We start from the raw sequence: 14,643 nt of genomic DNA on the forward strand, positions 1-14,643 counted from the left end.
ACTTGATTCCATTTGTTTGGAATTTAGGATGCAACAAAGTAGTTGGCAGGTGGATGCAGACTTCAAGTAAAGATTTTATTCAATTGGAAATAAGCACATAACACTGTGCTCATTGTTAAACATGCCCGAATGCAATGAAGTAGTCTTCCTCTCTATTTTCTCTTACTTCTCCATGGTGCGACTTCTGTGACGTCAGTAGGGCTGGAGGTAGACTGCTTGTTCCACTATTTCGACCAATGAGATGCCCATAGACGACATCCTCTGGCCTTTGGACCTGTGAGGGTCGCACAAAAGATTGTCCCACCTGCACCTGTGCAGGAGCAGAGTCGGCTGACAGGACAGAAACAACTCATTTGAATGGAGTTCTGTCTTGGGTGGGGTGGATGGACGCGAGTGAAGGGATGACAAGGAACAAATAGTTGGTGCAGCTTGAGAAGTGTCCCAACTGCCAGGTACTCTTTTGCCCTCCCTTGCTAGCCAAGAGCAGGAGTGCACGTGGCTGTATGACATTGAAGCATTGAGCCACAAAGGTGAGACTTTCTTCATCTTGTGCAAAGTGGCAGTGTAACTGTGCAGCCAATTAGTCAGGACCAGCATGCACGCAGTTTCCTGTCATGTGTGATTTTCCATGAGGATGATCATACTTCCCCTGAGATGGACATCATCAACCAGAGACATCATGATATTCATGCTAGAGATGGACTCTTCAAGGTTCACATTGCCTTCAGAAATGCTGCCAGAAACACATAGGGGAGGGTGTCAAATTTCTGGGATACTGGGACCAGTTCTCAGGAAGGTGGGATCAGTACAAACTGGGTGGATTACTCCTGGTCAGGACCAGGGCTGATGTCCTGGGGCCAAGCGCTGGAAAAATGGAAGAGGTAGATAGGTCAGGGGATTTTCAGGCATCGGTGCAGTCTCAATGGTCCGAAGGGCTTCTTCTGTGCTGTATTATTCTGTGATTCTGTGAATATTTGCTGGAGTGGTTGAGATGGTTTGAACTAAAATGGTGGTGGGGGGAGGGGAGGGCCTATACAAGGAGTCGCGAGTCGGGGGAAACATAGGTAAAAACAAAAGACAGAAAGGGGAGCAAAAAAAGTGCTAGGCAGAGAAATCAAGAGTCAGAATTAAACAGAGCCCCAGTGAAAAAAATTGGGAATGGAACAGGGAATGTTAAAAAGACAAGTCTTAAAGCTGTGTGTCTTAATGCGCGGAGCATTCACAATAAAATGGATGAGTTAACCATGCAAATAGATGTAATCGGGTATGATATAGTCGGAAGTATAGAGACATGGCTGCAGGGTGACCAGGAATGGGAAATGAACATCCAGGGGTAACCAATATTGAGGGAGGACAGACAAAAAGGAAAAGGCGGTGGAGTGGCATTGCTGGTTAAAGGGGAAATTAACACAACAGTGAGGAAGGGTATTAGCTCCAACGATGTGGAATTTGTATGGGGAGAGCTGAGAAACACCAAGGTGTAAAAAACATTAGTGGGGTTGTACATAGACCCACAAACTGTAGTGGTGATGTTAAGAATGGCACTAAACAAGAAATTAGAGATGCATGTGATAAAGGAACATTTATAATTATGGGTGACATAAATCTGCATATAGATTGGGCAAATCATATTGCTGACAAAACCGTGGAGGAAGAAATCATGGAGTGTATACAGGACAGTTTTCTGGATCAATACACGGAGGTACCGACAAGAGAACAGGTCATTCCAGACTGGGTATTGAGTAATGAGAAAGGAATAATTGTCATTCTATTTGTGCAAGGTCCCTTGGGGTGAGCGACCATAATATTATAGAATTCTTCATCAAGGTGGTGAGTGATATAGTTGATTCTGAAACAAGGGTACTGAACCTAAATGAAGGAATCCATGATGGTATGAGGCACACGTTGGCTCTGATGGATTGGGGACAATTACTTAACAGGATGGCGGTGGATGGAAAATGGCAAACATTGAAAGATCACATGGGTGAACTGTAGCAATTATTCATTCCTATCTGGCGGAAAAATAAAACCAAAAGGTGACCAAGCCAGGACATAGAAGGGAAATTAGAGAGAGTTTAGATCCAAGGAAGAGCCATACATATTGGCCAGAAAAACAGCAGATCTGAGAATTGGGAGCAGTTCAGAATTCAGCAGAGGAGGACAAAGGGATCGATTAAGAAGAGGAAAATTGAGTAAGTGAGCAAGCTTGCAGGGTAAGCCCAGAGATCTACACTCTCATCAAGGACGCGGACGATTTTGAGGCCGCAATGAATCTGCTGAAAGGACACTATATTCTCCCTGTAAACCAGGTCTATGCCCGACATCTACTAGCGACGAGGCGACAAATCCCTGGAGGAGTTCTACCGTGCACCCCTGGTGTTGGGAAGGAACTGTAACTGCCCGCAAGTTTCGGCAGGCGACCACACAGAACTTTTGATCCTGGACGCATTTGTTGCAGGTATGCTGTCCTCCCAAATCTGCCAGCGATTGCTGGAAAAAGAGACACTAGGCCTCAAGGAGGTACAGGACCTTAGAACATAGAACATAGAACAATACAGCGCAGTACAGGCCCTTCGGCCCACGATGTTGCACCAAAACAAAAGCCATCTAACCTACACTATGCCATTATCATCCATATGTTTATCCAATAAACTTTTAAATGCCCTCAATGTTGGCGAGTTCACTACTGTAGCAGGTAGGGCATTCCACGGCCTCACTACTCTTTGCGTAAAGAACCTACTTCTGACCTCCGTCCTATATCTATTACCCCTCAGTTTAAAGTTATGTCCCCTCGTGCCAGCCATATCCATCCGCGGGAGAAGGCTCTCACTGTCCACCCTTCCAACCCCCTGATCATTTTGTATGCCTCTATTAAGTCTCCTCTTAACCTTCTTCTCTCCAACGAAAACAACCTCAAGTCCATCAGCCTTTCCTCATAAGATTTTCCCTCCATACCAGGCAACATCCTGGTAAATCTCCTCTGCACCCACTCCAAAGCCTCCACGTCCTTCCTATAATGCGGTGACCAGAACTGTACGCAATACTCCAAATGCGGCCGTACCAGAGTTCTGTACAGCTGCAACATGACCTCCCGACTCCGGGACTCAATCCCTCTACCAATAAAGGCCAACACTCCATAGGCCTTCTTCACAACCCTATCAACCTGGGTGGCAACTTTCAGGGATCTATGTACATGGACACCTAGATCCCTCTGCTCATCCACACTTTCAAGAACTTTACCATTAGCCAAATATTCCGCATTCCTGTTATTCCTTCCAAAGTGAATCACCTCACACTTCTCTACATTAAACTCCATTTGCCACCTCTCAGTCCAGCTCTGCATCTTATCTATATCCCTCTGTAACCTGCTACATCCTTCCACACTATCGACAACACCACCGACTTTAGTATCGTCTGCAAATTTACTCACCCACCCTTCTGCGCCTTCCTCTAGGTCATTGATAAAAATGACAAACAGCAACGGCCCCAGAACAGATCCTTGTGGTACTCCACTTGTGACTGTACTCCATTCTGAACATTTCCCATCAATCACCACCCTCTGTCTCCTTTCAGCTAGCCAATTTCTGATCCACATCTCTAAATCACCCTCAATCCCCAGCCTCCGTATTTTTTGCAATAGCCTACCGTGGGGAACCTTATCAAACGCTTTGCTGAAATCCATATACACCACATCAACTGCTCTACCCTCGTCTACCTGTTCAGTCACCTTCTCAAAGAACTCAATAAGGTTTGTGAGGCATGACCTACCCTTCACAAAGCCATGCTGACTATCCCTGATCATATTATTCCTATCTAGATGATTATAAATCTTGTCTCTTATAATCCCCTCCAAGACTTTACCCACTACAGACGTGAGGCTCACCGGTCTATAGTTGCCGGGGTTGTCTCTGCTCCCCTTTTTGAACAAAGGGACCACATTTGCTGTCCTCCAGTCCTCTGGCACTATTCCTGTAGCCAATGATGACATAAAAATCAAAGCCAAAGGTCCAGCAATCTCTTCCCTGGCCTCCCAGAGGATCCTAGGATAAATCCCATCAGGTCCCGGGGACTTATCTATTTTCAGCCTGTCCAGAATTGCCAACACCTCTTCCCTACGTACCTCAATGCCATCTATTCTATTAGCCTGGAGCTCAGCATTCTCCTCCACAACATTATCTTTTTCCTGAGTGAATACTGACGAAAAATATTCATTTAGTATCTCGCCTATCTCTTCAGACTCCACACACAATTTCCCATCCCTGTCCTTGACTGGTCCTACTCTTTCCCTAGTCATTCGCTTATCCCTGACATACCTATAGAAAGCTTTTGGGTTTTCCTTGATCCTTCCTGCCAAATACTTCTCATGTCCCCTCCTTTCTCGTCTTAGCTCTCTCTTTAGACCCTTCCTCGCTACCTTGTAACTATCCATCGCCCCAACCGAAACTTCACACTTCATCTTCACATAGGCCTCCTTCTTCCTCTTAACAAGAGATTCCACTTCCTTGGTAAACCACGGTTCCCTCGCTCGACGCCTTCCTCCCTGCCTGACCGGTACATACTTATCAAGAACACGCAGTAGCTGATCCTTGAACAAGCCCCACTTATCCAGTGTGCCCAACACTTGCAGCCTACTTCTCCACCTTATCCCCCCCAAGTCACGCCTAATGGCATCATAATTGCCCTTCCCCCAGCTATAACTCTTGCCCTGCGGTGTATACTTATCCCTTTCCATCATTAACGTAAACGTCACCGAATTGTGGTCACTGTCCCCAAAGTGCTCTCCTACCTCCAAATCCAACACCTGGCCTGGTTCATTACCCAAAACCAAATCCAACGTGGCCTCGCCTCTTGTTGGCCTGTCAACATATTGTTTCAGGAAACCCTCCTGCACACACTGTACAAAAAACGACCCATCTATTGTACTCGAACTATATCTTTTCCAGTCAATATTTGGAAAGTTAAAGTCCCCCATAATAACTACCCTGTTACTTTCGCTCATATCCAGAATCATCTTCGCCATCCTTTCCTCTACATCCCTAGAACTATTAGGAGGCCTATAAAAAACTCCCAACAGGGTGACCTCTCCTTTCCTGTTTCTAACTTCAGCCCATACTACCTCGGAAGAAGAGTCCCCATCTAGCATCCTCTCCGCCACCGTAATACTGCTCTTGACTAGCAGCGCCACACCTCCCCCTCTTTTGCCTCCTTCTCTGTGCTTACTAAAACACCTAAACCCCGGAACCTGCAACATCCATTCCTGTCCCTGCTCTATCCATGTCTCCGAAATGGCCACAACATCGAAGTCCCAGGTACCAACCCATGCTGCCAGTTCCCCTACCTTGTTTCGTATACTCCTGGCATTGAAGTAGACACACTTCAAACCACCTACCTGAACACTGGCCCCCTCCTGCGACGTCAAATCTGTGCTCCTGACCTCTCTACTCTCATTCTCCCTTACCCTAAAACTACAATCCAGGTTCCCATGCCCCTGCTGCATTAGTTTAAACCCCCCCAAAGAGCACTAACAAATCTCCCCCCCCAGGATATTTGTGCCCCTCAGGTTCAGATGTAGACCATCCTGTCTGTAGAGGTCCCACCTTCCCTAGAAAGAGCCCCAGTTATCCAAAAATCTGAATCCCTCCCGCCTGCACCATCCCTGTAGCCACGTGTTTAAATGCTATCTCTCCCTATTCCTCATCTCACTATCACGTGGCACGGGCAACAACCCAGAGATAACAACTCTGTTTGTTCTAGTTCTGAGCTTCCATCCTAGCTCCCTGAAAGCCTGCCTGACATCCTTGTCCCCTTTCCTACCTATGTCGTTAGTGCCAATGTGGACCACGACTTGGGGCTGTTCCCCCTCCCCCCTAAGGACCTTGCTAGCTCCATGGATGTGGCCTCCCGAAATGCCATCGCTTATGTCCCCGAACACACGGCAGACCCTTGGGCAGCGTGGAACCCCCCCGCGACCGACTCCGAAACATCCCCCATCCCCCCACAAGCTTGTGCTGCGAAACTGCCAGGCAACCACGGTGGGCCCCGCTGCTACCTTTGCGGGAAAGCCAAGCACCCCCGACAGTGCTGTCCGGCCAGCTCATCCCTCTGCAAAGGATGCAGCAAAAAGGGCCACATCCTGGCGGTATGCCAGGCCCGGGCGGTCGCTGCAGTCTCCGGAGGTGAAATGGGACCGCCACCACAACCCTCTCCACGGGCCACGTGCGGCCAGCGGGCGCCGCCATCTTCCTCTTGGCTAGGTTCATCACCAAACCCGCCTCCTGAAGTCGATCGAAGAACTCCATACAATGATTTAAATGTTCTTTCCATGTCTGGAAGTTGGAAAGAAAAGCAGATTGTCCCACTTTCTCAGTGCAATCTTTCAATGGTGGGACAGGATAAGAATCCATTCTTGTAACTGCATTCACCTTTCGATAGACCACACACAACCATTGGGTACGACTGGTTTAGGTACCATCACTGTGGGTGAGCTCCATTGGCTGCAACCCACTTCAATTATGCCATTTTTCAGCATCCTCTCAATCTCTTTGTTAACCTGTGCCATTTTTAAAGGATTAAGTCGATATGGATGTTGTTTGATAGGAACAGCATTTCCCACATCTACATCATGTATAGCCATTTTAGTACTTCCCAATTTATCTCTACAAACTTGCCCATGTGATATCAATAACTCTTTCAGGTCAGTTTGTTTTTCCTCTGGAAGGTAACTTAACAAATCATCCTAATTTTTAAGAACATCCTCATTTTCCAATTTAATTTGAGGTATGTCAAATTCACAGTCATCTGGATTTGGTTTGTCACTTTGAGTTAGAATCATTAAAACCTTCTTTTTCTCTCCTTCCCTTTCAAAGTACCTTTTAAGCATATTCACATGACACACTCGGTGAGTCTTCCTTCTGTCTGGTGTTTTTTTCCCACATAATTCACCTCACTTAATTTCCATTCAATCTGATATGGTCCACAAAACCTAGCTTTTAAAGGCTCCCCTACCACTGGTAACAACACTAAAACTTTATCCCCACTGGCAAAACTATGAACTTTGGACTTCTTGTCCGCTACCCGTTTCATCACATTTTGTGCAACTTTCAAATGTTGTCTAGCCAATTCACCTGCTCTATTTAATTGTTCCCTAAAATTTGACACGTAATCCAATAGTATAATTTCCGATTTCTCACCCACCAATTTTTCCTTAATCAATTTAAGTGGTCCTCTTACCTCATGACCAAAAATTAGTTCAAAAGGACTAACTTTGGTAGACTCATTAGGTGCATCCCTAATTGCAAACAATACGAATGGGATTCCTTTATCCCAATCCTCTGGATAATCTTGACAATACGCCCTCAACGTTGTCTTTAATGTCTGATGCCACCTTTCTAACGCTCCCTGCGATTCTGGATGGTATGCAGTTGATTTAAATTGTTTTATTCCTAAGCTATCCATAACTTCTTTGAATAACTTTGAAGTAAAATTTGTTCCTTGATCCGATTGAATTTCTGTAGGTAGTCCATATCTAGTAAAGGATTTAAGAAACTCCCCCACAATCCTTTTAGCTGGAATGGCCAATGGAAACATCCTTTTACAAACTGGAATGGCCAATGGAAACATCCTTTTACATACTGGAATGGCCAATGGAAACCTAGTAGACACATCCATTATAATCAAAAGATATTGATTCCCACACGTTTTGCTTTAGGAAGCGGTCTTACACAATCAATTAGGACCCTTGTAAGAGGTTCCTCAAATGCCGGGATGGGTATCAAGGGTGATGGTTTTATCACTGCATGAGGTTTCCCTATCACTTGACATGTGTGACATGATTGACAAAATTTAACTACATCTTTATGTAGTCCAGGCCAATAAAAATGTTTCTGGATTTTAGCTTGAGTTTTAATTCTTCCCAAATGATTTCACTGGTACTTCATGTGCAACTCGCAGCACCTCCTTTCTATACCCTACTGGCAATCCTACTTGATGAACTTCTGCCCAATTTTCATCCGCCTGCATATGTACAGGTCTCCCTTTTCTCATCAAGACATCATTTTTATGCTAATAACACTCTGGTATACTCTCCGATTCCTCTTCCGTATATGCTTTCTGATATGTCCGTTTTATTTCTACATCTTTCTGTTGTAACTCCGCCAATTTTCCTGAACTAAAAATATCTGCCTCATCCTCCACCTGTTCTTGTTCATTTTCAGCCATCTGATCAAAAATCATTTCTGATAATGGCACTTCAACTTCATCTTCACTCTTTGATTTCTCCTCTTGTCTTAACCTGCGACTTTGCAACCTTGTTACTACACAATCCGGAAAAATCCCAGGATATTCGTCCTTCAACACTTCAGTTGACTGATTTTCCACTGGCTTATCAACCACAGTAGGCATCACTCCCACCTGCGATCCAGCTATATCATTACCCTAGATAAACTGTATTCCTGGACAAGATAGTTTATCTATTACTCCTACTAGCACTTTACCACTCTTCACTGAACTTTCCAACCTTACCTTATATAATGGAACGCTACTCCTCTCACCCTGAATTCCACATATCACCACCTTTTCTGGCAACATTCTTCCCAAACTACATAATTCCTCATCTCTTACCATTAAAGATTGACCAGCCCCTGTATCTCTTGAAATTGTGACTTCTTTACCTGCTCCTCCTGATACACATGAGTAAACTTTACCCACACAAGTAAATTCTTTAAAGATATCTGGCACCTTCTTAACAATGACGTCTTGAACAGGCTGTACAATCGTTTGCACCTCCTTCACTTCCCTTGGGCCTTCCTTTACCACTCTAACAAATCCCACTGTCTTATCCTGTTTTACAACATCAGCCTTCCCAGTGCTTTTCTTCAACCACCAACATTGTGATTTTACATGGCCTAGTTTATTACAGTGAAAACATTTGAAACTTTTCATTTCTTAACCACCCTACTGGATTTCTTTTTTAATCTGAGGTACACTGTCTTTATTGTCTCCCATTAGATCACTTTTCCCTTTACCATTTCTCATGTCCCCAGTTTCTATCCCCCACCGGCTGAAACTGATGTCGGAAACCAATCTTTGATTTATGAACTAATTCATAATCATCTGCCATTTCTGCTGCTAATCTCACAGTTTTAACCCTCTGTTATTCCACATGAGTTCTCACTACATCAGGAATTGAATTTTTTAACTCCTCCAAAAGTATAATTTCTCTGAGAGCTTCATACGTTTGCTCTATTTTCAAAGCCTTTATCCACCTATCAAAATTACTCTGTTTGAGCCTTTCAAACTCCATGTATGTTTGACTAAATTCTTTCCTTAAATTTCTAAACCTTTGTCTGTAAGCTTCAGGCACTAGCTCATATGCACTTAAGATGGATTTCTTCACCTCCTCATACGTTCCAGATACCTCCTCCGGTAGTGATGCAAACACTTCACTAGCTCTACCTACCAGCTTTGTTTGAATCAGTAACACACACATGTCCTGTGGCCATTTCATTTGTTTAGCTACCTTCTCAAATGAAATGAAAAAGGCTTCCACTTCCTTCTCGTCAAACCTTGGCAATGCTTGGACATATTTAAATAGATTCCCACCAAGCCTTTGACGATGATACTCTTTCTCACTATCCTCATCACTATCATCCAACTGTATGTTTCCCTTTACGTCTGCCAATTTTAACTGATTGTCATGTTTCATGGCCATTTTCTGAAGTTCAAACTCCCTCTCTTTATCTTTTTCCCTGATCTGTACCTCCCTTTCTTTTTCTTTTTGTTTTGCTAGGGCTATTCTTTCTTTTCTCCTTTCTTCTCTCTCCTTTTCTTTTTTCTCTCTCTCTTTCTCTTTCCTCTCTCTCACTCTCGTATGCAAGCTGCTTTAATTCTTTCTCATGTTCCATTTGTTTAATTTGCAACTGAATTTTTGCCATTTCCAATGAGTCAAACTCTATCTCAGGCACTTTAAATGCTTAACCACCGCCATAATTACCTCATCTTTTCGCATTTTGTCAGGTAATGTTAACTGCAATGTTCTCACCATATCTAACAGTCTGCTTTTCGTTTCTGTCCGTAAAGTACTACATTCTATCCGTAAAGAGTGACATTCTCCACCCTCAAAAACTTCTGAGCCTCTGAAAGAGCCATTGTTCACAACACTCTCCCCACTTAGACTTTTATCCTGGACGAGCCCCCAATTTTTGTAGGCGAGGCATTTTCAGAACCCCAAAATGTATCATGGAGTTCAACCAACCTCTCCCTTTAATGGATTTGTTGCTTTTCCGAGCACACGGCTTTTTCCCTAGGTGCGAAATTACAATTATGGACATGTGGGTTTTTAAACACAAAACACGGTTTAGTCCATGAACCCAACTTAACATCTTAAATAAACATTGGATCCCTTAACACTCCTTACTTCAAAGATAACTCAGTAAATATTGCAACAGTAAATAATGCCTTAAAATGTTCCTTCAAACTTCCAAGAGACTTAACACCTTTAAGCAGTATCACATCAGGTTAAAGGATATATATTTTTTCTGTAGAATGGCAGAGATATATTAGCTTGGTTGATTTCAGCTCCAGCACCTTGCTTTCTTCTTGCAGCTCTCTGGACACACACAGACACACACCCACTGCTTTTTAAACTGGCTTTCTCCCTTCAAGCAACTCACAGCAAACCAGAACTCCTCAAGCTGCTGTCTCAAACTGGCTTTCTCCTTTTTAATCAGCTCACAGCAAAACAGCCAGGCACTTTTAAACTTCTCTCAGCAAAACCAGCCAGGCACTTTTCAAACTCCAAAACCAAAACTGCAAAATGGCTGAACTAAAGCCGCCCTGTATAAGAACGGTGTTCACTTTGGTATGCACTTTGGGTCACTGCACTAGCATGAGCAGGGCCGCACACACACCAGGGGGGATGGCGCCAGGCTGGGGGGCGGAGGGGGACCACACCTTTATGACGGGGGAGCAAACTGGGATAGGAGCCGGGAGAAGGGGGACAAAGAGGGGAACATGGGAAAGGAGAGATAAGGGGGGGAAGGGAGCAATCGGGGGGTTGGGGGGGGCATAGGGAGGGGAGAAAATAGGACTAGAGCGAGAGCAGAAATAAGGCTACAAAGGGCCACAACCATGGGCCCAGAGCAAAGAAGCACTGCAAGTAACCACCCAGTTCGATCACTGGGCGAAGAGAGACCCCGGAGTGCAGGGGCCTGCCCACGTGGCGGACACACAGTGGGCGACCATGTTGGGTGCCCCCTGGAGAAAGGGAGACCCCGGAGTGCAGGGGCAGATCCATATGGTGGACGCACTGTAGGGGGCCATGGTGGGTGCCCCCCTGGACAAAGAGAAACCCCGGAGTGCAGGGGCGCGTCCACCTGTATGGTTAATCACACAGGAACAGGGGGACAGAAGCCCCCCACCAGGATAGTCACCTGGAATGTTAGGGGACTCTACGGCCCAGTGAAAAGATCCAGAGACTTCACCCACCTAAGAAACATGAAAGCCGGCATAACCTTTCTCCAAGAGACACACCTGAGAGAGCAGGACCGACTGCGGGTAAGAAAGGGCTGGGTGGAGCAGACCTACCATTCCTGTTATGGGACGAGGGACTGGGGGAGGGGGGGGGGGATAATATTGATCAACAAGAGGACGATGTTTAAGGTGACAAAAACGGTTATGGACCCAGGGGACGGTGCATCATGGTCAGCATCGGTAGTGTTAAAGTGTACGCTCCCAACTTGATGACACGCATCGACTGATCATGGGAGAGGGAGGGGGGGGGACTTTAAATGTGTACAGGACCCACGGACAGACAGCTCAAACCCTAAAACAGGGAAGACCTCGTACATGGCGAAGGAACTCGTGGTTTTATGGAGCAAATGGGGGCGGTGGAAACTTGGAGGTTCACCCACCCAGGGGAGAAGGTGTTCTCCTTCTTCTCCCCAGTACACAACGTATATACCAGGATTGACATCTTTGTGGTGGGGAAAGCGGTGCTTCCAGGGCTGGTCAAAACAGAATACTCCGCAATCGTAATCTCCGACCACGCTCCACATTATATGGATGTGAGATTGGAGACAGGCAGGGCCCAACACCCCACATGGAGGTTGGACACTGCCCCACTAGCTGACAAGGCTTTCAGCGAAAGGGTATCACAGGTTATAGTGGAGTATACAGAGAACAACCAAAATGGTGAGGTCTCACCCTCCACATTCTGGGAGATGCTAAAGGCCATAATTGGAGGGAAAATTATTGCCTTCAAAGTGCGAAGAGATAGGGAGGAAAGGACGGCCAGGCAGCAGTTGGTCAAGTCCATACTGGAGGTAGACCGTAAGTACTCCAAGGCCCCAACTGTAGAGCTTCTGGCGGAGAGGAAAAAGCTACAAATGGACTTTGACCTACTCTCCACGAGGAAGGCAGTGCACCAACTCCGCCAGGCACATGGGATCCTATATGAACACGGGGACAAAGGCAGCTGCCTGTTAGCACACCAGCTGAGAAAGCAGGCAGCCACTAGAGAGATCGCGCAAATCAGAGACAACAGAGACACATTAGAAACAGACCTGGATAAGATCAACAAAACCTCTGAGGCCTTTTACCGAGGGCTGTACTCCTCGGAGCCCCCAGCAGTGGAATCGAGGATGAAACGATTCCTCGACGGACTGGACATGCCAGTTGTGCGGAGGACAGAAAACGGGGCTTAGAAGCACCACGAGAACTGGGAGAGATCATGGAGCTCATTAGCTCCAGGCAGTCGGGGAAGGCGCCAGGACCAGATGGATTCCCGGCAGACTTCTGCTAAACATTTGTGACAGCACTGGCCCCGCACCTGCGGGAGATGTTCACAGATTCGCTGGCTAGGGGCACAGTGCCACCTTATACTAGCACAGGCCTCAATCTTGCTAATACCTAATAAAGACGAAGACCCAATAGAATGCGGGTCAAACAGACCACATCTCACTGCTAAATGTGGACTCCAAAATACTGGCCAAAATCCTAGTCAAAAGGCTGGAGGACTGCGTTCCAGGGGTGGTCGCAGAGGACCAGACAGGCTTTGTCAAAGGTAGACAGCTAACATCGAACATCAGCCCCACCCCACCCCACCCCACCCCCACCCCCCCAAGACATGTATACATGTCTACTGCAATTGTCTCTCTTATTTACGTGATTTTTCTCATTATATAGCGTTGTTGTTTTTATCTTGTTTGTATTATTTTCTCTTTTTTTTCTCTTCTTTGTGTACACCTGCTATATGCGAAAAACCCAATAAAAAACATGTAAAAAAAAGAGAAGCAAGGGAGAAATCGAATGGTGCTCTGGCTATTATTTCACAACCCTCTGGCAACAGACAGGTGCCAAATGAATGGAGGACTTATAATGTTGTACTGTTGCTTTAAAAGGCAGGATTGGACAGATCAAGTAAATACAGGCCAATCAACCTAACCTCAATGATTTTTAAAAAATTTTTAGGCATTGTACAAATCTTCACTTGGAGAGGTAAAAATGAGGGCGGCATGTGGCGCCGTGGTTAGCACTGGGACTGTGGCGCTGAGGACCCGCGTTCGAACCCCGGCCCTGGGTCACTGTCCGTGTGGAGTTTGCGTATTCTTCCCATGTCTGCGTGGGTTTCACCTCCACAATCTAAAGATGTGCTTGTTAGGTCGATTGGCCACACTAAATTGCCCCTTAATTGGAAAAAGGAAAATAATTGGCGACTCTAAATTTATTTAAAAAAAGAAAGGTAAAAATTAATCAATGGCATTCAACATTTTGTTCTGGAAGTCACGGAATTTACAGTGCAGAAGGAGGCCATTAGGCCCATCGAATCTGCATTGGCCCTTGGAAAAAGCATCCTACTTAAGCCCATACCTCCACCCTATTCCCGTAACCCACTAACCCCACCTCACCTTTTTGGACACTGAGGAACAATTTAGCATGGCCAATGCACCTAATCTGCATATGTTTGGACTGTGGAAGGAAACCGGAGCACCCGGAGGAAACCCACACAGACACGAGGAGAACATGCAGGTTCGCACAGCCAGTGACCCAGCGGGGAATCGAACCTGCGACCCTGGAGCTGTGAAGCAATAGTGCTAACCACTGCGTTACCGTGCCACCCATCATATCAGGCTAATTTAATTGATTTTCTGGGAGGTAATGGGGAAGGTCAATAGGGGTGACATGGTTGATAGTTCACACTGATTTGATATGATGACACAGGGTTCACAGGTCAGAAAAGTAAAAGTCCATGGGATCCAAGGGAAAGTGGATCTAAAATTGACATGATTGCACTATAGATAATGGTCGACAATTGTTTTGTGATTGCAAGGCTGTGTCGAGTGGAGCTCTGCAGGCTTCATTACTGGGTCCCTTGCTTTTCCTGGTACATTTCAATTGAGATTTAAATGTAGGGGAAATGATGAATGAGTTCGCAGAAATAACATATGGATGCGTAGGCGATAGTGAGGAAGGGAGCTGCAGACTGCAGGAAGATATTAATGGACTGCTCAGGTGGGCAGCAAAGTGGCAAATGGAATTCAGTCTGGAGAAGTGAGAAATAATACATTTATGGAGGGTAAACAAGGTAAGGAAATAAATAATCAACAATGTGACGCTGAGAAGTATTGACAAACAGAGGGATCTTAA

This window comes from Scyliorhinus torazame, chromosome 11 (genome assembly GCF_047496885.1).
Source record: "Scyliorhinus torazame isolate Kashiwa2021f chromosome 11, sScyTor2.1, whole genome shotgun sequence".
Lineage (NCBI taxonomy): Eukaryota > Metazoa > Chordata > Chondrichthyes > Carcharhiniformes > Scyliorhinidae > Scyliorhinus > Scyliorhinus torazame.